The 13,610-nt window shown below is 42.4% G+C and overlaps 1 protein-coding gene across 42 annotated transcripts in view; it reads left to right on the top strand.

Moving 5' to 3' along the window:
* Positions 1 to 13,610, top strand: part of NRCAM (neuronal cell adhesion molecule) — a 300,157-nt gene that overhangs the window by 109,442 nt on the left and 177,105 nt on the right. For all 42 annotated transcript variants that reach the window (XR_010590368.1, XR_010590369.1, XM_065556848.1 and 39 more), the window contains exon 2: positions 8,631 to 8,721. The gene's annotated coding sequence lies outside the window, so the exon portion shown is untranslated. The remainder of the gene's footprint in view (positions 1 to 8,630; positions 8,722 to 13,610) is intronic.

The raw sequence follows: 13,610 nt of genomic DNA on the forward strand, positions 1-13,610 counted from the left end.
ACCTTCTGGCTTTGATCCTCTGGCTTACAACTTGGGTTGACCCTCTGATTCTGATATTTGGCTTCTGTCTCTCCAGTTTCACACATACAGAATGGGAAGAGACTGTCTAGGCAGGAGTACGGCAGAAAGGGATCTAGGGGTTATAGTGGACCACAAGCTAAATATGAGTCAACAGTGTGATGCTGTTGCAAAAAAAGCAAACAGGATTCTGGGATGTATTAACAGGTGTGTTGTGAGCAAGACACGAGAAGTCATTCTTCCGCTCTGCTCTGCGCTGGTTAGGCCTCAACTGGAGTATTGTGTGCAGTTCTGGGCACCGCATTTCAAGAAAGATGTGGAGAAATTGGAGAGGGTCCAGAGAAGAGCAACAAGAATGATTAAAGGGCTTGAGAAAATTACCTATGAAGGAAGGCTGAAATAATTGGGTTTGTTTAGTTTGGAAAAGAGAAGACTGAAAGGGGACATGATAGCATGATAGCAGTTGGAGTCTGTTTTTGAAGCTTTTCTGTTGTAAAATAGCCGCCCGCAGGTCTGTCATTGAATGACCAGACAGGTTAAAGTGTTCTCCCACTGGTTTTTGAGTATTATGATTCCTGATGTCAGATTTGTGTCCATTAATTCTTTTGTGTAGCGGTTTGGCCAATGTACGTGGCAGAGGGGCATTGCTGGCACATGATGGCATATATCACATTGGTAGATGTGCAGGTGAATGAGCCCCTGATGGTATGGCTGATATGATTAGGTCCTATGATGATGTCACTTGAATAGATATGTGGACAGAGTTGGCATCAGGCTTTCTTGCAAGGATAGGTTCCTGGATCAGTGTTTTTGTTCAGTGATGTGTGGTTGCTGGTGAGTATTTGCTTCAGGTTGGGGGGTTGTCTGTAAGGGAGCACAGGTCTGTCTCCCAAGATCTTTGATGATGCGCTGGAGAGGTTTTAGTTGGGGGCTGAAGGTGACAGCTAGTGGTGTTCTGTTATTTTCTTTGTTGGGCCTGTCTTGTAGGAGGTGACTTCTGGGTACTCGTCTGGCTCTGTCAATCTGTTTTTTCACTTCAGCAGGTGGGTATTGTAGTTTCAAGAATGCTTGATAGAGATCTTGTAGGTGCTTCTCTCTGTCTGAGGGATTGGAGCAAATGCGGTTGTATCTTAGAGCTTGGCTGTAGACAATGGATCGTGTGGTGTGTCCTGGATGGAAGCTGGAGGCATGTAGGTAAGTATAGTGGTCAGAAGGTTTCCAGTATAGGGTGGTATTAATGTGACCATCGCTTATTAGCACAGTAGTGTCCAGGAAATGGACCGCTTATGTGGACTGATCTAGGCTGAGGTTGATGGTGGGATGGAAATTATTGAAATCATGGTGGAATTCCTCAAGGGCTTCTTTTCCATGGGTCCAGATGATGAAGATGCCATCAGTGTAGCGCAAGTAGAGTAGGGGCGTTAGGGGACGAGAGCTAAGGAAGCGTTGTTCTGAGTCAGCCATACCCACAGTGGAATACACATAGGGACCAGCACTCAAGGAGGAAAGGGAAGTTACTTAGCCTGTGTAAGCGGAGTTCTTTGAGATGTGTGATACTTATCTGTATTCTACTACCTGCCCTCCTTCACCTCTGCTTTGGATTCTCTCTCATTCATAGTAAGAGGAGGAAATAGAGAGGCATTGGTCTACATTGCCCCATATACCCTTGGTACAGAGCACAAGGGGAGCAGCTGCTCAGGCACAGACCAATGGACACTACTTGCTAGAAATCTCTGGTTTCAGGTGCATGGAGTACATGCATACCCACAGTGGAACACACATAGGGAACACACATCTTGAAGAACTCCAGTTCTTCCTCGATTGTTTGCACATGTCCATTCCAAAGTAGGTGTGTGCCTGCCTCGAGCATAATTGCCAGAATTTTTTCCCTTAGTGGTATCTGTTGGGTCGGCTCTAGTGCCCCCTGGTGCTACGCACTCATAGCGCTAGTACAGGGGCCCCCGCCGAGACTGCACGCCTTCAGTTCTGAAAGCAGCGCAGGAGTAAAGGTGGCAATATCTTGACCCCCATAGAATAACCTTGCAACCACTCGATGACCCGCTTTTGTGTTGAGACCCCCAGTTTGAGAAACTCTGGTTTCTCCTGTGAAATCTGTATAGTATAGGGTAAAAGTTACACAAAAGACCAGATTTCACTGGGGAGACCAGATTTCATGGTTCATGGCACTTTTTTATGGCTATGAATTTGATAGGGCCCTATTCATGGCTGAATCCTGAAGAGCAAGCTTGCTTGGAGCAGGTTCATAGAGTCCTATTGGGCAGTAGAAAACCCTCCACAAGGGCAACTTACCTGGCAAAGTGGAAACGATTCTTCCTCTGGTATTCCCAACACGGGGTTGCACTTACACAGTCCTCAGTGAAAATTTTGGCGTACCTTCTGCTCTTGAAACAGCAAGACCTGACCCTTTCTTCAGTCAAGGTCCATCTGGCAGCCATTTCAGCTTTCTATCCGAAGGTCGACAACAGTTTGGTCTTCTTGCATGAAATGGTAATCTGTTTTCTCAAAGGCCTGGAGAGGGTGTTCACTCAAGTAAAGGAACCAATCATCCTTGGGACCTAAACCTTGTCCTGTCAAAGCTGGGCCCACCCTTCGAGCTGCTAGCGACATTCTCACTGTTGCACCTCACCTGGAAAGTGGTCTTTTTAGTGGCCATCACTTCAGCCAGGAAAGTTTTGGAGATCCAAGCCCTCACGTCAGAGCCTGTATATAATATTCTTCAAAGATAAAGTACAGCTGCGCCTGCATCCAAAGTTCCTCCCGAAAGTGGTTTCACAATTCCAGTGTAGCCAAGCAATTTTTCTACCAGTATTCTACCCTAAGCCTCAAGCAGCTACCCTACCCTAAGCAACAGCGTCTGCACTCCGTGGATGTTAGATGGGCCCTGGTATTTTATATTCAAAGGACGAAACCATTCCACAGATTGGCTCAGCTGTTCAAAGCGATAGCTGAGAGAATGAAGAGGCTCCCCATCTCTACCCAGAGGATTTCGTCGTGAATTACTTCATGTATCCAGGCATGTTATGACCTCGTGGGAGTTCCTCCTCCACCTAACCTGACTGCTCACTCCACAAGATCTCAGGCCCCTTCAGCTGCTTTCCTAGCTTAAGTCCCTATTCAATATATCTGTAGGGCAGCAACCTGGTCCTCACTGCACACATTCTCAGCACACTATGCCATTATCTAACAAACCAGAGACAATGCCAACATCGGCCACGCAGTGTTGCAGTCAGCTTGTCCTTGAACGCCGAGTTCACCTTCTGTGCAACTGCTTGTGAGTAATCTACATTGGAATGGACATGTGCAAGTACTCAAAGAAGAAAGAACGGTTACTAACCTTTCTGTAACTATTGTTCTTTGAGATGTGTTGCACATGTCCTTTCCAAGACCTGCCCACTGTCCCCGCTCTCAGAGGGTTGGTAAGAAGAAACTGATGGGGTGCTCCAGACAGCTCCAGCTGAATTTAAGTCCTTGCTATAATATTATAAAACAACATTTCTGTAATCATATTCTTTCTTACAAAACAATCTAGTTGTATATTATATATTTGAAAGTCTTCTTTTGAGTTTTTTAATAAACGCCATGTCACTCACCCTTACTTAATTATTCATCTACGCTACAATTGCTCCATAGAATTTCGAAACCAAGCATCAGGTTTTAATTTACGTATTTAAACGTCCAGGGTGTCATCCTGGCCCCACTGAAATCACTGGGAGTTTTACCATTGATTTCAGTAGGGTGAGGATGTCTCCCCCGGTCACTAACATCCTTACACAATGAATACTGACAACTCATATTCCTTTTAATGTAGGTTTTAATCCTCAAACTGCAAGAAATGCTATACCGAATATCGTTGGTGTTAGTTCCAAGTTTCTTCTTGCTTCCCTGTTTCTCTTGAACATCCAAAACCTAATTCAAATATCAAGTATTGTTCTGTAGATGTTTCAAAGATGATCCCATGGCATAATTTACTTGGATCTTCAAGCTTTTGATTAGCTCTCTTATGAGAGACAATTAAGGAAAAAATAAATAACCACACAGTAAAAGGCTAATTCTTGTTATGGATTATAAGTGAGTTCATCAGAAGGGTTCTAGAAGACTCACAGCAAACAGTTGATCCTCAAAGTAGATGGAAGTTAATACTGACCTAACCAGAGGGTTGACACTTTGACCTTTTTCCACATCAGTTCAGAAATTCAGCAGTTTGATATACTCTTGTTTCATTCCTGTTTCTTTTCTCACAATTAAATGTGAAAAACCTAAATGAATTAAAATGGATTACAGTGCATACAAGGCTGTAGACCATAGTTAGTTTAAAAGCTGATCGTGTGGGAAAACAGAAATTGTTTGTGCAAGATTAAGAAAAAAGCCTCAAAACTGGTCTGTGAAGCTGCATGTGTTTGGCATGCACAAAATGAACATTCATTTACATCAGTGTCTGTACGGTCCAGATTCAGCAAAGCACTGAAGCACCTGTATAACTCCAAGCACAGAAACAGTCCCATTGACTTTACATGCTTCAGTGCATTGCTAGTTTGGGAGCTATGTGTATGCAACATTTGAGTGCAAGTTTGGAAGTTAACTTTGGAAAATTAGATCCTCTCTGTTGTAACTGGCAAGTAACTGGTCCAGATGAAATATATGAACATTTGGGTTTTTTGAACATGGCATTGAAACTGAAGGCTCTCTGTAACAGTGAAACAAAAGAGACATGTCAGTCTTCCAGAGTTACTAGATTTGCTTTCTCTCTCTGGTTTTTGATTATGAAGGGACCACAAATTCAGTTTAAAGAACATGTCAAATGATTACATAGTTGTGAGCAAAGTAAAACACCTCTAGGCTAGTGCTGGAAATAAGTCAAGGTTGTCAGGTCACAGAACAGTGTAACAGCAAAATGTACTTAAACAGGAAGTGAAAGAAAGGCAGATGAATTGTCATGTGTGACCAATGGTATCAAATTAAATGAAACTAAAACAAATGAACTAAGTCACTGAAAGGAGTTGTGCATAGTTTTAACTTTTTATAAGTCTCTTCTGTTTTAGTCTCCTCATTTGTAATCAGAAACACAATGAGATGCAGTAAGTTATAAATCTGTAATAACCTCTCTAGAAATGAAATGAAAAATTGATATTGTACTTTTTAATCTGTAGTGTGACCAGAGGTGAAAGTAAGAGCTGGTGCGCCGTACAGGGGCAGATTGGCTTCCCCTGGCAGCAATTTAAAGGGCCTGGGGCTCCCAGCAGTGGCTGGAGCCCTGGGCCCTTTAAATCGCCACCCAAGCCCTGCTGCTGGAGCCCTGGGGTAGCGGCGGCGGGGCTCTGGCAGTGATTTAAAGGGCCAGGGGCTCCTGGCTGCCACTACTGCAGTGGAGCCCTAGGCCCTTTAAAGCTCCGCTAGAGGCCGGGGCCCCCCTCCGATGGTGATTTAAAGTGCCCGGGGCTCTGCTGTGGTAGCAGCAGCTGGAGCCCCAGGCCCTTTAAATCACCCCCGGGGCTCCCAGCCACCTCTGCAGCTGGGAGCTCCGGGGGTGATTTAAAGGGCCCGGGGCTCCCAGCTGCTGCTACCACAGCCCCAGGGCTTTAAATCCTGATTTAAAGTGCCTGGAGATTTAGAGGCCCCGCCCCCTCCTAAGGACTCCGGAGTACCGGTAAGTCCTTTAGGTTACTTTCACCCTGACAGTGACACAGGGCTTGATCTTGCAGACATTGCCAGGAATAGGCCTGGCAAGTGGGACTGCTCATAGTTGCAAGCCCAGTTGTGTTTGCAATCTGTAAAATCACATTTCAGAACTCGCTGCACTCACAGTGAGAGGTAGGTAAGCTCATTTCTCATAGTTTCGAACATAATAGTTTTGAAACTTCAACTCAGCTTGTATTTGGTTTGATTTCTAGTGAAGAGACACTGTGGAAAAATAGCAGAAAGAAAACAAATCCGGTCACAGTAGCACCCCTTCTTTATGATCCAGTTAGGAATTGAGAAGGGCATACAATAGAGAAGTTCAGAAAACTGAACATCTCAGAATTACTGTAGGTACAGTGCATAAGTTGCAGCATGGTGCATTGTATCACTTTCTTCTTGACTTTCAAACCCACTGGGCAGTGATTTCCAATGCACTGAGCTCATCAGAATGTGAAGTGATGTTGTCTTGTTCTTCATCCACATCACTTTCCTTATGTGATTTCCCCCTCCCCCCCACATTGGGAAAAATTCATGTAACTAGTTATTCATACGATTACTGTTCATATAATCAAGGTTCTGCAGTAAATTATAGGGTTAAAATATTGGCGAGCAGGTGGAGTGAAAAAATAATACAGAAAGGATCAGAAAGAAGTAACTGAATTAAAAAAAATACTGAACTGGGCTTGCTTTACTCCTGTGACTGAGCGCTCAACAGGACAGGCTGGGGAGACCGTCAGGGTGCTGATTACAGCCACCTCATTCTTGGGGCCAGCCAGGGTCCTGACAAGAGGTAGCAGCTTTGTCTTCCACTGATGAAGGGAAAACACCTGTAAAGCACAGGCGTGGAAGTACAGAGCTCTAACACAACTGCACCCCATCCTGCCTACTGGTGACATGCCCCCTCTTATCCTTCCTGCCTCCTATGTTGGGAGAGGTTGAAGAGCAATACACTTGCATCAGAAATAACTTTCCCTCTAACAAGGGAGTTCTCTGCTGGCTCAGTTGCAGCTACTTTCCAGCCCATCTAAACTTCCAAAGTGGCACGAAGAAGCTGAATCTCATTATGGAATCCTGTGTGTGTGTATGGCACCCATTTTTGCCAGAGTAACTTTTAAAAAAGTTGTTCTAGCCCTAAGATATAGCACAGGCATCTCTTTAACTTTAAAAAAGTTTGTTTTTCAATTTGGATTGTCATTGGAAGGAGGAGGATATGGATTTAAATTATGGGGAGAAATGGGTGAATAATTCTAGTTTTAAACATTCGGAATAATTGAGTGATTTGCAAAAACCCCAAATCTCCCCCCTGTGCCCTCATGCCTAATCACAATCCACATAGCATTGCTGCAAGTTTTCACTGTCGAGCCAAAAAGTAACTCTCAGAAAACAGATGTAATTATGAGGTTTTTTATCTACTCATTGAAGTCTTTGAGACAGTATCATTAGTGAGGTTAAACTTTTTAGAAAGTTTTCTCTGTATTTTACATGCTTCACTAGGTAGAGAAAAGATTTTAATCAGGAAAATGCTTTGCAATTATATGCAGAAATTGTCCCTCTCCAAAACTCCATTTATTGAAGCATTTTACTAATCTACTGTGTTACTAAAGGACAGCTGTACTTCCCTTCCCCCCCCACCCCAAATCTGGGATTTCTAGGAAATTATGTATAAATAGTTGAATTCCTGAATTTTAAATTATTTAATTATAGCTTTGTGTGTATCAGAGCTTTCAGTGCAGATGTTAGACTTTCTTTATTACAGACATTTTGAAAGTAAAGAAGACTTTTTTTATTTCTTTATCTCAAAATGCTATCTGCTATCCAAAAATACCAGAGTTTAAAAAAAGAACAAAACAAAAATGAATAATGTTATTTTGGTGTTAAGGTACAGAGTTGAGACGTTGTTATTTATATAGTTCCTAAAGTTTGCTGTTTGCTTTACAAGGTAGTAAAACAGACACAGTCCCTGTCCTGAAGTGCTTACAACCTAACTGTATTCGTGACACAAGAGAAAGGAACAAACACCTGGGTATAGGTTTGATGTGGGGGGAGAAATAGAAAGAGTGTATGCAGTTGATAATAATAAGATCACATGGTTATTCAGGTAACAGGTATACATGTCTTATTGGTCTCACAATATGTATATCGACACATTTCCCTCTTCAGTGCTTTTAGATCAGTCATTTTCCTGCCAAGACCTTAAATTTTGCCTGATTTTTCTTTATTTTCTTTATTATTCATTATATTTATCTCTTTATAGCAGAACCTAATTCCTCAACCCTTGCTGCAGAGCCACTGTTTTTTTTAAACATATTACATTGCTCATCCTAGATAAAGTGCCGCCTTACCTTCAACCAGCCTCATCCTTATTCCACCATGCAACTCTCCTCTTCCCTCCACTTCAGGTGGTGACCACAGTTTCCCTTTCAAGGCCCTCTCCCAACCCACTTTCCCTTCTCTCATCTCAAGTCTTTCTCCCATTCATAATGAGCCAATAATGCAAGAAATCACAGGGCTGTAGGGAGGCTACTGAAGCTCTAACAAGTTGCTGCTTTATATTACTGATGAAGCAGTCTCTTCCTCTTGCGGCCTAAATCCTCACCTGCGACGTAGAGGGTGCGCTTCTGCCCCACGTAGTTGCAAGTGACCATTGGGACTCAGTGCTCCTGTATGAAGGGGAAGAGAAAATCAATAGAAATATTGTTAATTCAGTTCTTACTAAAACATGGTTTTGAATATAATTTCAATCCAGCTACCTTGAACTTATTGTGGCAGGTACGTCAAGATATATCTCTGACAGCTCTGTCTACTTCTGTGCTACAATTTTAATTTCTATTTCGTAGTAGGTTATTATTTAACATGATTCAGTGTGAAGGGATATTTACCTATTTAAATGTCTCGTTCTCCAATTTTTTTTCCAGACCAAGCAGTAACATAAAGAAGTCCCAAGAGATAAGAAGGAAAGAAAAACAGAGATACAGATCATCGTGCTCTGAAAATATTTGTACAAAGGTAGGACAGTTTTTATTTTCTTCCTAAACATTTATCTTCCTTTACCAATTAACACTAAGTGAAATCGGATCTCATGGCATACGATACCATGATTGTGTTGTGTTCATAAAATGATACATCACATTCTGTATTTAGTTGCATTTTCAAGCTTGATGGCATAAACAGTTTGTGATGAGTAGAAATTAAAAAATGTCAGTTTTTCTAGTTGTTAAAGAGCTCAGATCAAATGGATTAAAAATGAAAAGCAGACAAACAGCATCCCATGGAATCTCATGCTTAGGAAATTACACTTAATAAATGGTGACGTTCATAGCTGGGCAAAACAGGGAACAAACTTCAGAACAAGTCATGCCAGGAAACAAATGCGCCTCTGAAAATATTGAAGTTCAAAGATTCTTGTTATGTGATTAAATACAATTTTTTTTCCTCTTCCACACTCCCTTACAGTTTTTATTATGGAGCCATCCACTCACGGGTTCTTCAGTCCCACGGTTTCGGTCACACAAGAGTAAAAAGCCTGTTTTGGAAGTTTTGAAGTTACTTTGATTCTCCTTTCTGTCCTTTTTGTATTTGCTCTGCACAGGCTTTTCACCACTAAAAAGAGATATCGTTGCTAGAATTCAGCAGTGGCTGCTGAATAGACATCTGTGTTTTAATATATGACTTTTGTGAAATAAAAATCGTATTTTGGGATCTTGAATACAATACTGTGTACTGTCTATCAGAACAGATGCTGTCTATGTTGTGCATTTCATAGGAGTGGGTGGCTGCACAGGCATTTTGCTCTTATTTATCAGATTTTTTTCCCAACATGAGGAAATGTATAGTAGACTTAAAACAAAGAAAGGAAAGTGATAGGTAACAAAAAGCATTGACATGTGAGACAAATGGTGCTGCTGTTCCTAAGAGTCAGCATTCACTGCATCTTTTCTCTCTAAAGGTTTTATTTTGTATAGTTCAAGAATCTTGTCCAAAATGGTACCAAGTCATTCATGAGCTAAATGTAGTTCCATAAAAGTGGACTGTTACCGTCATTTTTTGAAGCGAGATTGCTGTCTGAAAAAACACTATTAAAGATGCTGAAAAGCTCATTTTGATGGTAACCAAATGTTGTTCTCTAGGAAGCCTTCAGGTCCTCTGGCTTTGCTGAAGGCTGCTTTGGTTCACTAGGGTCTTGAGTTCCTATCACAGTGCCCTTGCTGCCCAGACCCTGTTCTCCTGCTGGGCAATGCTGCCATGCAGCAGATTCCCTGGGGCCATATGGCTGAGTGACAGCTAGCCAGACCTAAGCTGACAGCCATTTGAATATTGAATTGGCTCATGCACAGGTGCCTGCTCCCCAGCAGTGAGATGGCCTGCCTTATTCTCAAAAAGAAGAACAGGAGTACTTGTGGCACCTTAGAGACTAACAAATTTATTAGAGCATAAGCTTTCGTGGACTACAGCCCACTTCTTCGGATGCATATAGAATGGAACATATATTGAGGAGATATATATACACACATACAGAGAGCGTAAGACAACTCCCACCTGTTTATGCTCTCTGTATGTGTGTATATATATCTCCTCAATATATGTTCCATTCTATATGCATCCGAAGAAGTGGGCTGTAGTCCACGAAAGCTTATGCTCTAATAAATTTGTTAGTCTCTAAGGTGCCACAAGTACTCCTGTTCTTCTTTTTGCGGATACAGACTAACACGGCTGCTACTCTGAAACCTGCCTTATTCTGTGACTCTTACTCTCCCTGTGCCTCGCTAGTTGCTCCTACAGTTTGTGCGCTTAAATCTTGATGCGCCTTAGAAACAACTTAGATAGAGAGGGATAATGCATTATCTTCTTTTGGCAGGGAGCAGTACTGGCCTTACACTTGGACTTGTGACTGTAAAATGGATAGTAGCATGAAGACTTGGGAGAAGGGTCAGAATCTGGAGGGAGCATGGGCTGTTATAGCAGAAATAAGGGAGAGACAAGACAGAATGGGGGGGTCAAATCAATATCTTAGATGTCTGTATACTAATGTGAGAACTATGGGGAATAATCAGGAAGAACTCGAAATGCTAGTAAATAAATATGACATCGTTGGCATCATGGAGACTTGGTGGGATAATACGCATGACTGGAATATTGGTATAGAAGGATACAGCTTGCTCAGGAAGAACAGACAGGGCAAAAAGGGAGGAGGTGTTGCCTTAAAAATGTACACTTCTACCCTGATATAACACAATCCGATATAACACAAATTCTATATAATGCGGTAAAGCAGTGCTCCGGGGAGGGCGGGGCTGCGCACTCCGGTGGATCAAAGCAAGTTCGATATAACGCGGTAAGATTTGACTCCCAAGGACAGCGTTATATCGAGGTAGAGGTCTATATATTAAAAATGTATACACTTGGACTGAAGTTGACATAGAAATAAGAGACAGACTTGTTGAAAGTCTCTGGGAAAGGATAAAAGGGGTAAAAAACAAGGGTGATATCATAGTAGGGGGTCTACTACAGACCACCAAACCAGGAAGAAGAGGTGGATGAGGCATTTTTTTAAACAACTAACAAAATCATCCAAATCACAGGACTTGGTGGTGATGGGGGACTTTTCAACTACCCAGACATCTGTTGGGAAAATAACACAGCAGGGCACAGATTATCCAACAAGTTATTGGAATGTATTGGAGACCATTTTTTTATTTCAGAAGGTGGAGAAAGCTAATGGGGGGAGGCTGTTCTAGATTTGATTTTGACAAATAGGGAGGAACTGGTTGAGAATTTGAAAGTGGAAGGCAACTGGGGGGGAAAGTGATCATGAAATGGTAGAGTCATGATTCTAAGGAATGGTAGGAGGGAGAACGGCTCAATAAAGACAATGGATTTCAAGAAGGCAGACTTCAGCAAACTCGGAGTCAGTAGATAAAATCCCACGGGAAGCAAGTCTAAGGGGAAAAACAATGGAAGACAGTTGGCAGTTTTTCAAAGAGACATTATGAAGGACACAAGTGCAAACTATCCCACTGTGTAGGAAAGATAGGAAGTATGGCAAGAGACCACCTTGGCTTAACCAGGAGATCTTCAATGATCTAAAACTCAAAAAAAAAAAAGGGGAAAAAAAAAAGAGTTCTACAAAAAGTGGAAATTTGGTCAAATTACAGCAGATGAATATAAACAAATAACACAAGTATGTAGGGACAAAATTAGAAAAGCCAAGACACACAATGAGATCAAAGTAGCTAGGGACATAAAAGGAAACAAGACAGCATTCTACAAATACATTAGAAGCAAGAGGAAGACCAAGGACAGAGTAGGCCTGTTACTCAGAGGGGTGAAAGATAATAGAAGAAAATATGGAAATGGCAGAAGTGCTTAATGACTTCTTTGTTTCGGTTTTCACCAAGAAGGTTGGTGGCAATTGGATGTCTAACATAGTGAATGCCATTGAAAATGAGGTAGAATCAGTGTCTAAAATAAGGAAAGAACAAGTCAAAAATTACTTATACAAGTTAGATGTCTTCAAATCACCAGGGCCTGATGAAATGCATCCTAGAATACTCAAGGAACTGACTGAGGAGATATCTGAGCCATTAGCGATTATCTTTGAAAAGTCATGGAAGACAGGAAACATTCCAGAAGACTGGAAAAGGGCAAATATAGCGCCCATCTATAAAAAGGGAAATGAGGACAACCCGGGGAATTACAACCAGTCAGCTTAATAATAAGAGAAAATAATTAAGCAATCAGTTCGCAAACACCTAGAAGATAATAAGGTGATAAATAACAGTCAGCATGGATTTGTCAAGAACAAATCATGTCAAACCAACCTGATAGCGTTCTTTGACAGAGTAACAAGCCTTGTAGATGGGGGGAAGCAGTAGGTGTGGTATGTCTTGACTTTAGTAAGGCTTTTGATACTGTCTCGCATGCCCTTCTCATAAACAAACTAGGGCAGGGATTGGCAACCTTTGGCATGCAGCCCATCAGGAAATCCGCTGGCGGGCCGGGATGGTTTGTTTACCTGCAGCATCCATAGGTTTGGCCAATCACAGCTCCACTGGCCGCGATTCACCGTTCCAGGCCAATGGGGGCTGCGGGAAGCAGCGGCCAGCACATCCCCTCGGCCCACACCGCTTCCCGCAGTTCCCATTGGCCTGGAATGCGAACCCGCGGCCCAGTGGGAGCTGTAATTGGCGAACCTGCGGACGCTGCAGTTAAACAAACCGTCCTGGCCCACCAGCCGATTTCCCTGATGGGGTGCATGCCAAGGTTGCCGATCCCTGAACCAGGAAATACAACCTAGATGGAGCTAATATAAGGTGGGTGCATAACTGATTGGAAAATCGTTCCCAGAGAGTAGTTATCAGTGGTTCACAGTCATGCTGGAAGGGCATAACGAGTGGCGTCCTGCAGGGCTCGGTTCTGGTCGGTTTCTGTTCAGTATCTTCATTAATGATTAGTAAGGGCATAGAGAGTACACTTATATAAAGTTTGCAGACTATACCAATCTGGGAGGTGTTGCAAGTGCTTTGGAGGACAGGATTAAAATTCAAAATGATCTGAACAAACTGGAGAAATGGTCTGAAGTAAATAGGAGGAAATTCAATAAGGACAAATGCAAAGTACTCCACTGAGGAAGGAACAATCAGTTGCACACATACAAAATGGGAAATGACTGCCTAGGAGTACTACGGAAAGGGATCTGGAGGTCATAGTGGATCACAAGTTAAATATGAGTCAACTGTGTAATGCTGTTGCAAAAAAAGCAAACATCATTCTGGGATGTATGAACAGGTGTGTTGTGAGCAAGACATGAGAAATAATTCTTCTGCTCTACTCCGCGCTGATTAGGCCTCAACTGGAGTATTGTGTCCAGTTCTGGATGCCACATTTCAGGAAAGATG

This window comes from Chrysemys picta, chromosome 1, assembly GCF_011386835.1.
Source record: "Chrysemys picta bellii isolate R12L10 chromosome 1, ASM1138683v2, whole genome shotgun sequence".
NCBI lineage: Eukaryota > Metazoa > Chordata > Testudines > Emydidae > Chrysemys > Chrysemys picta.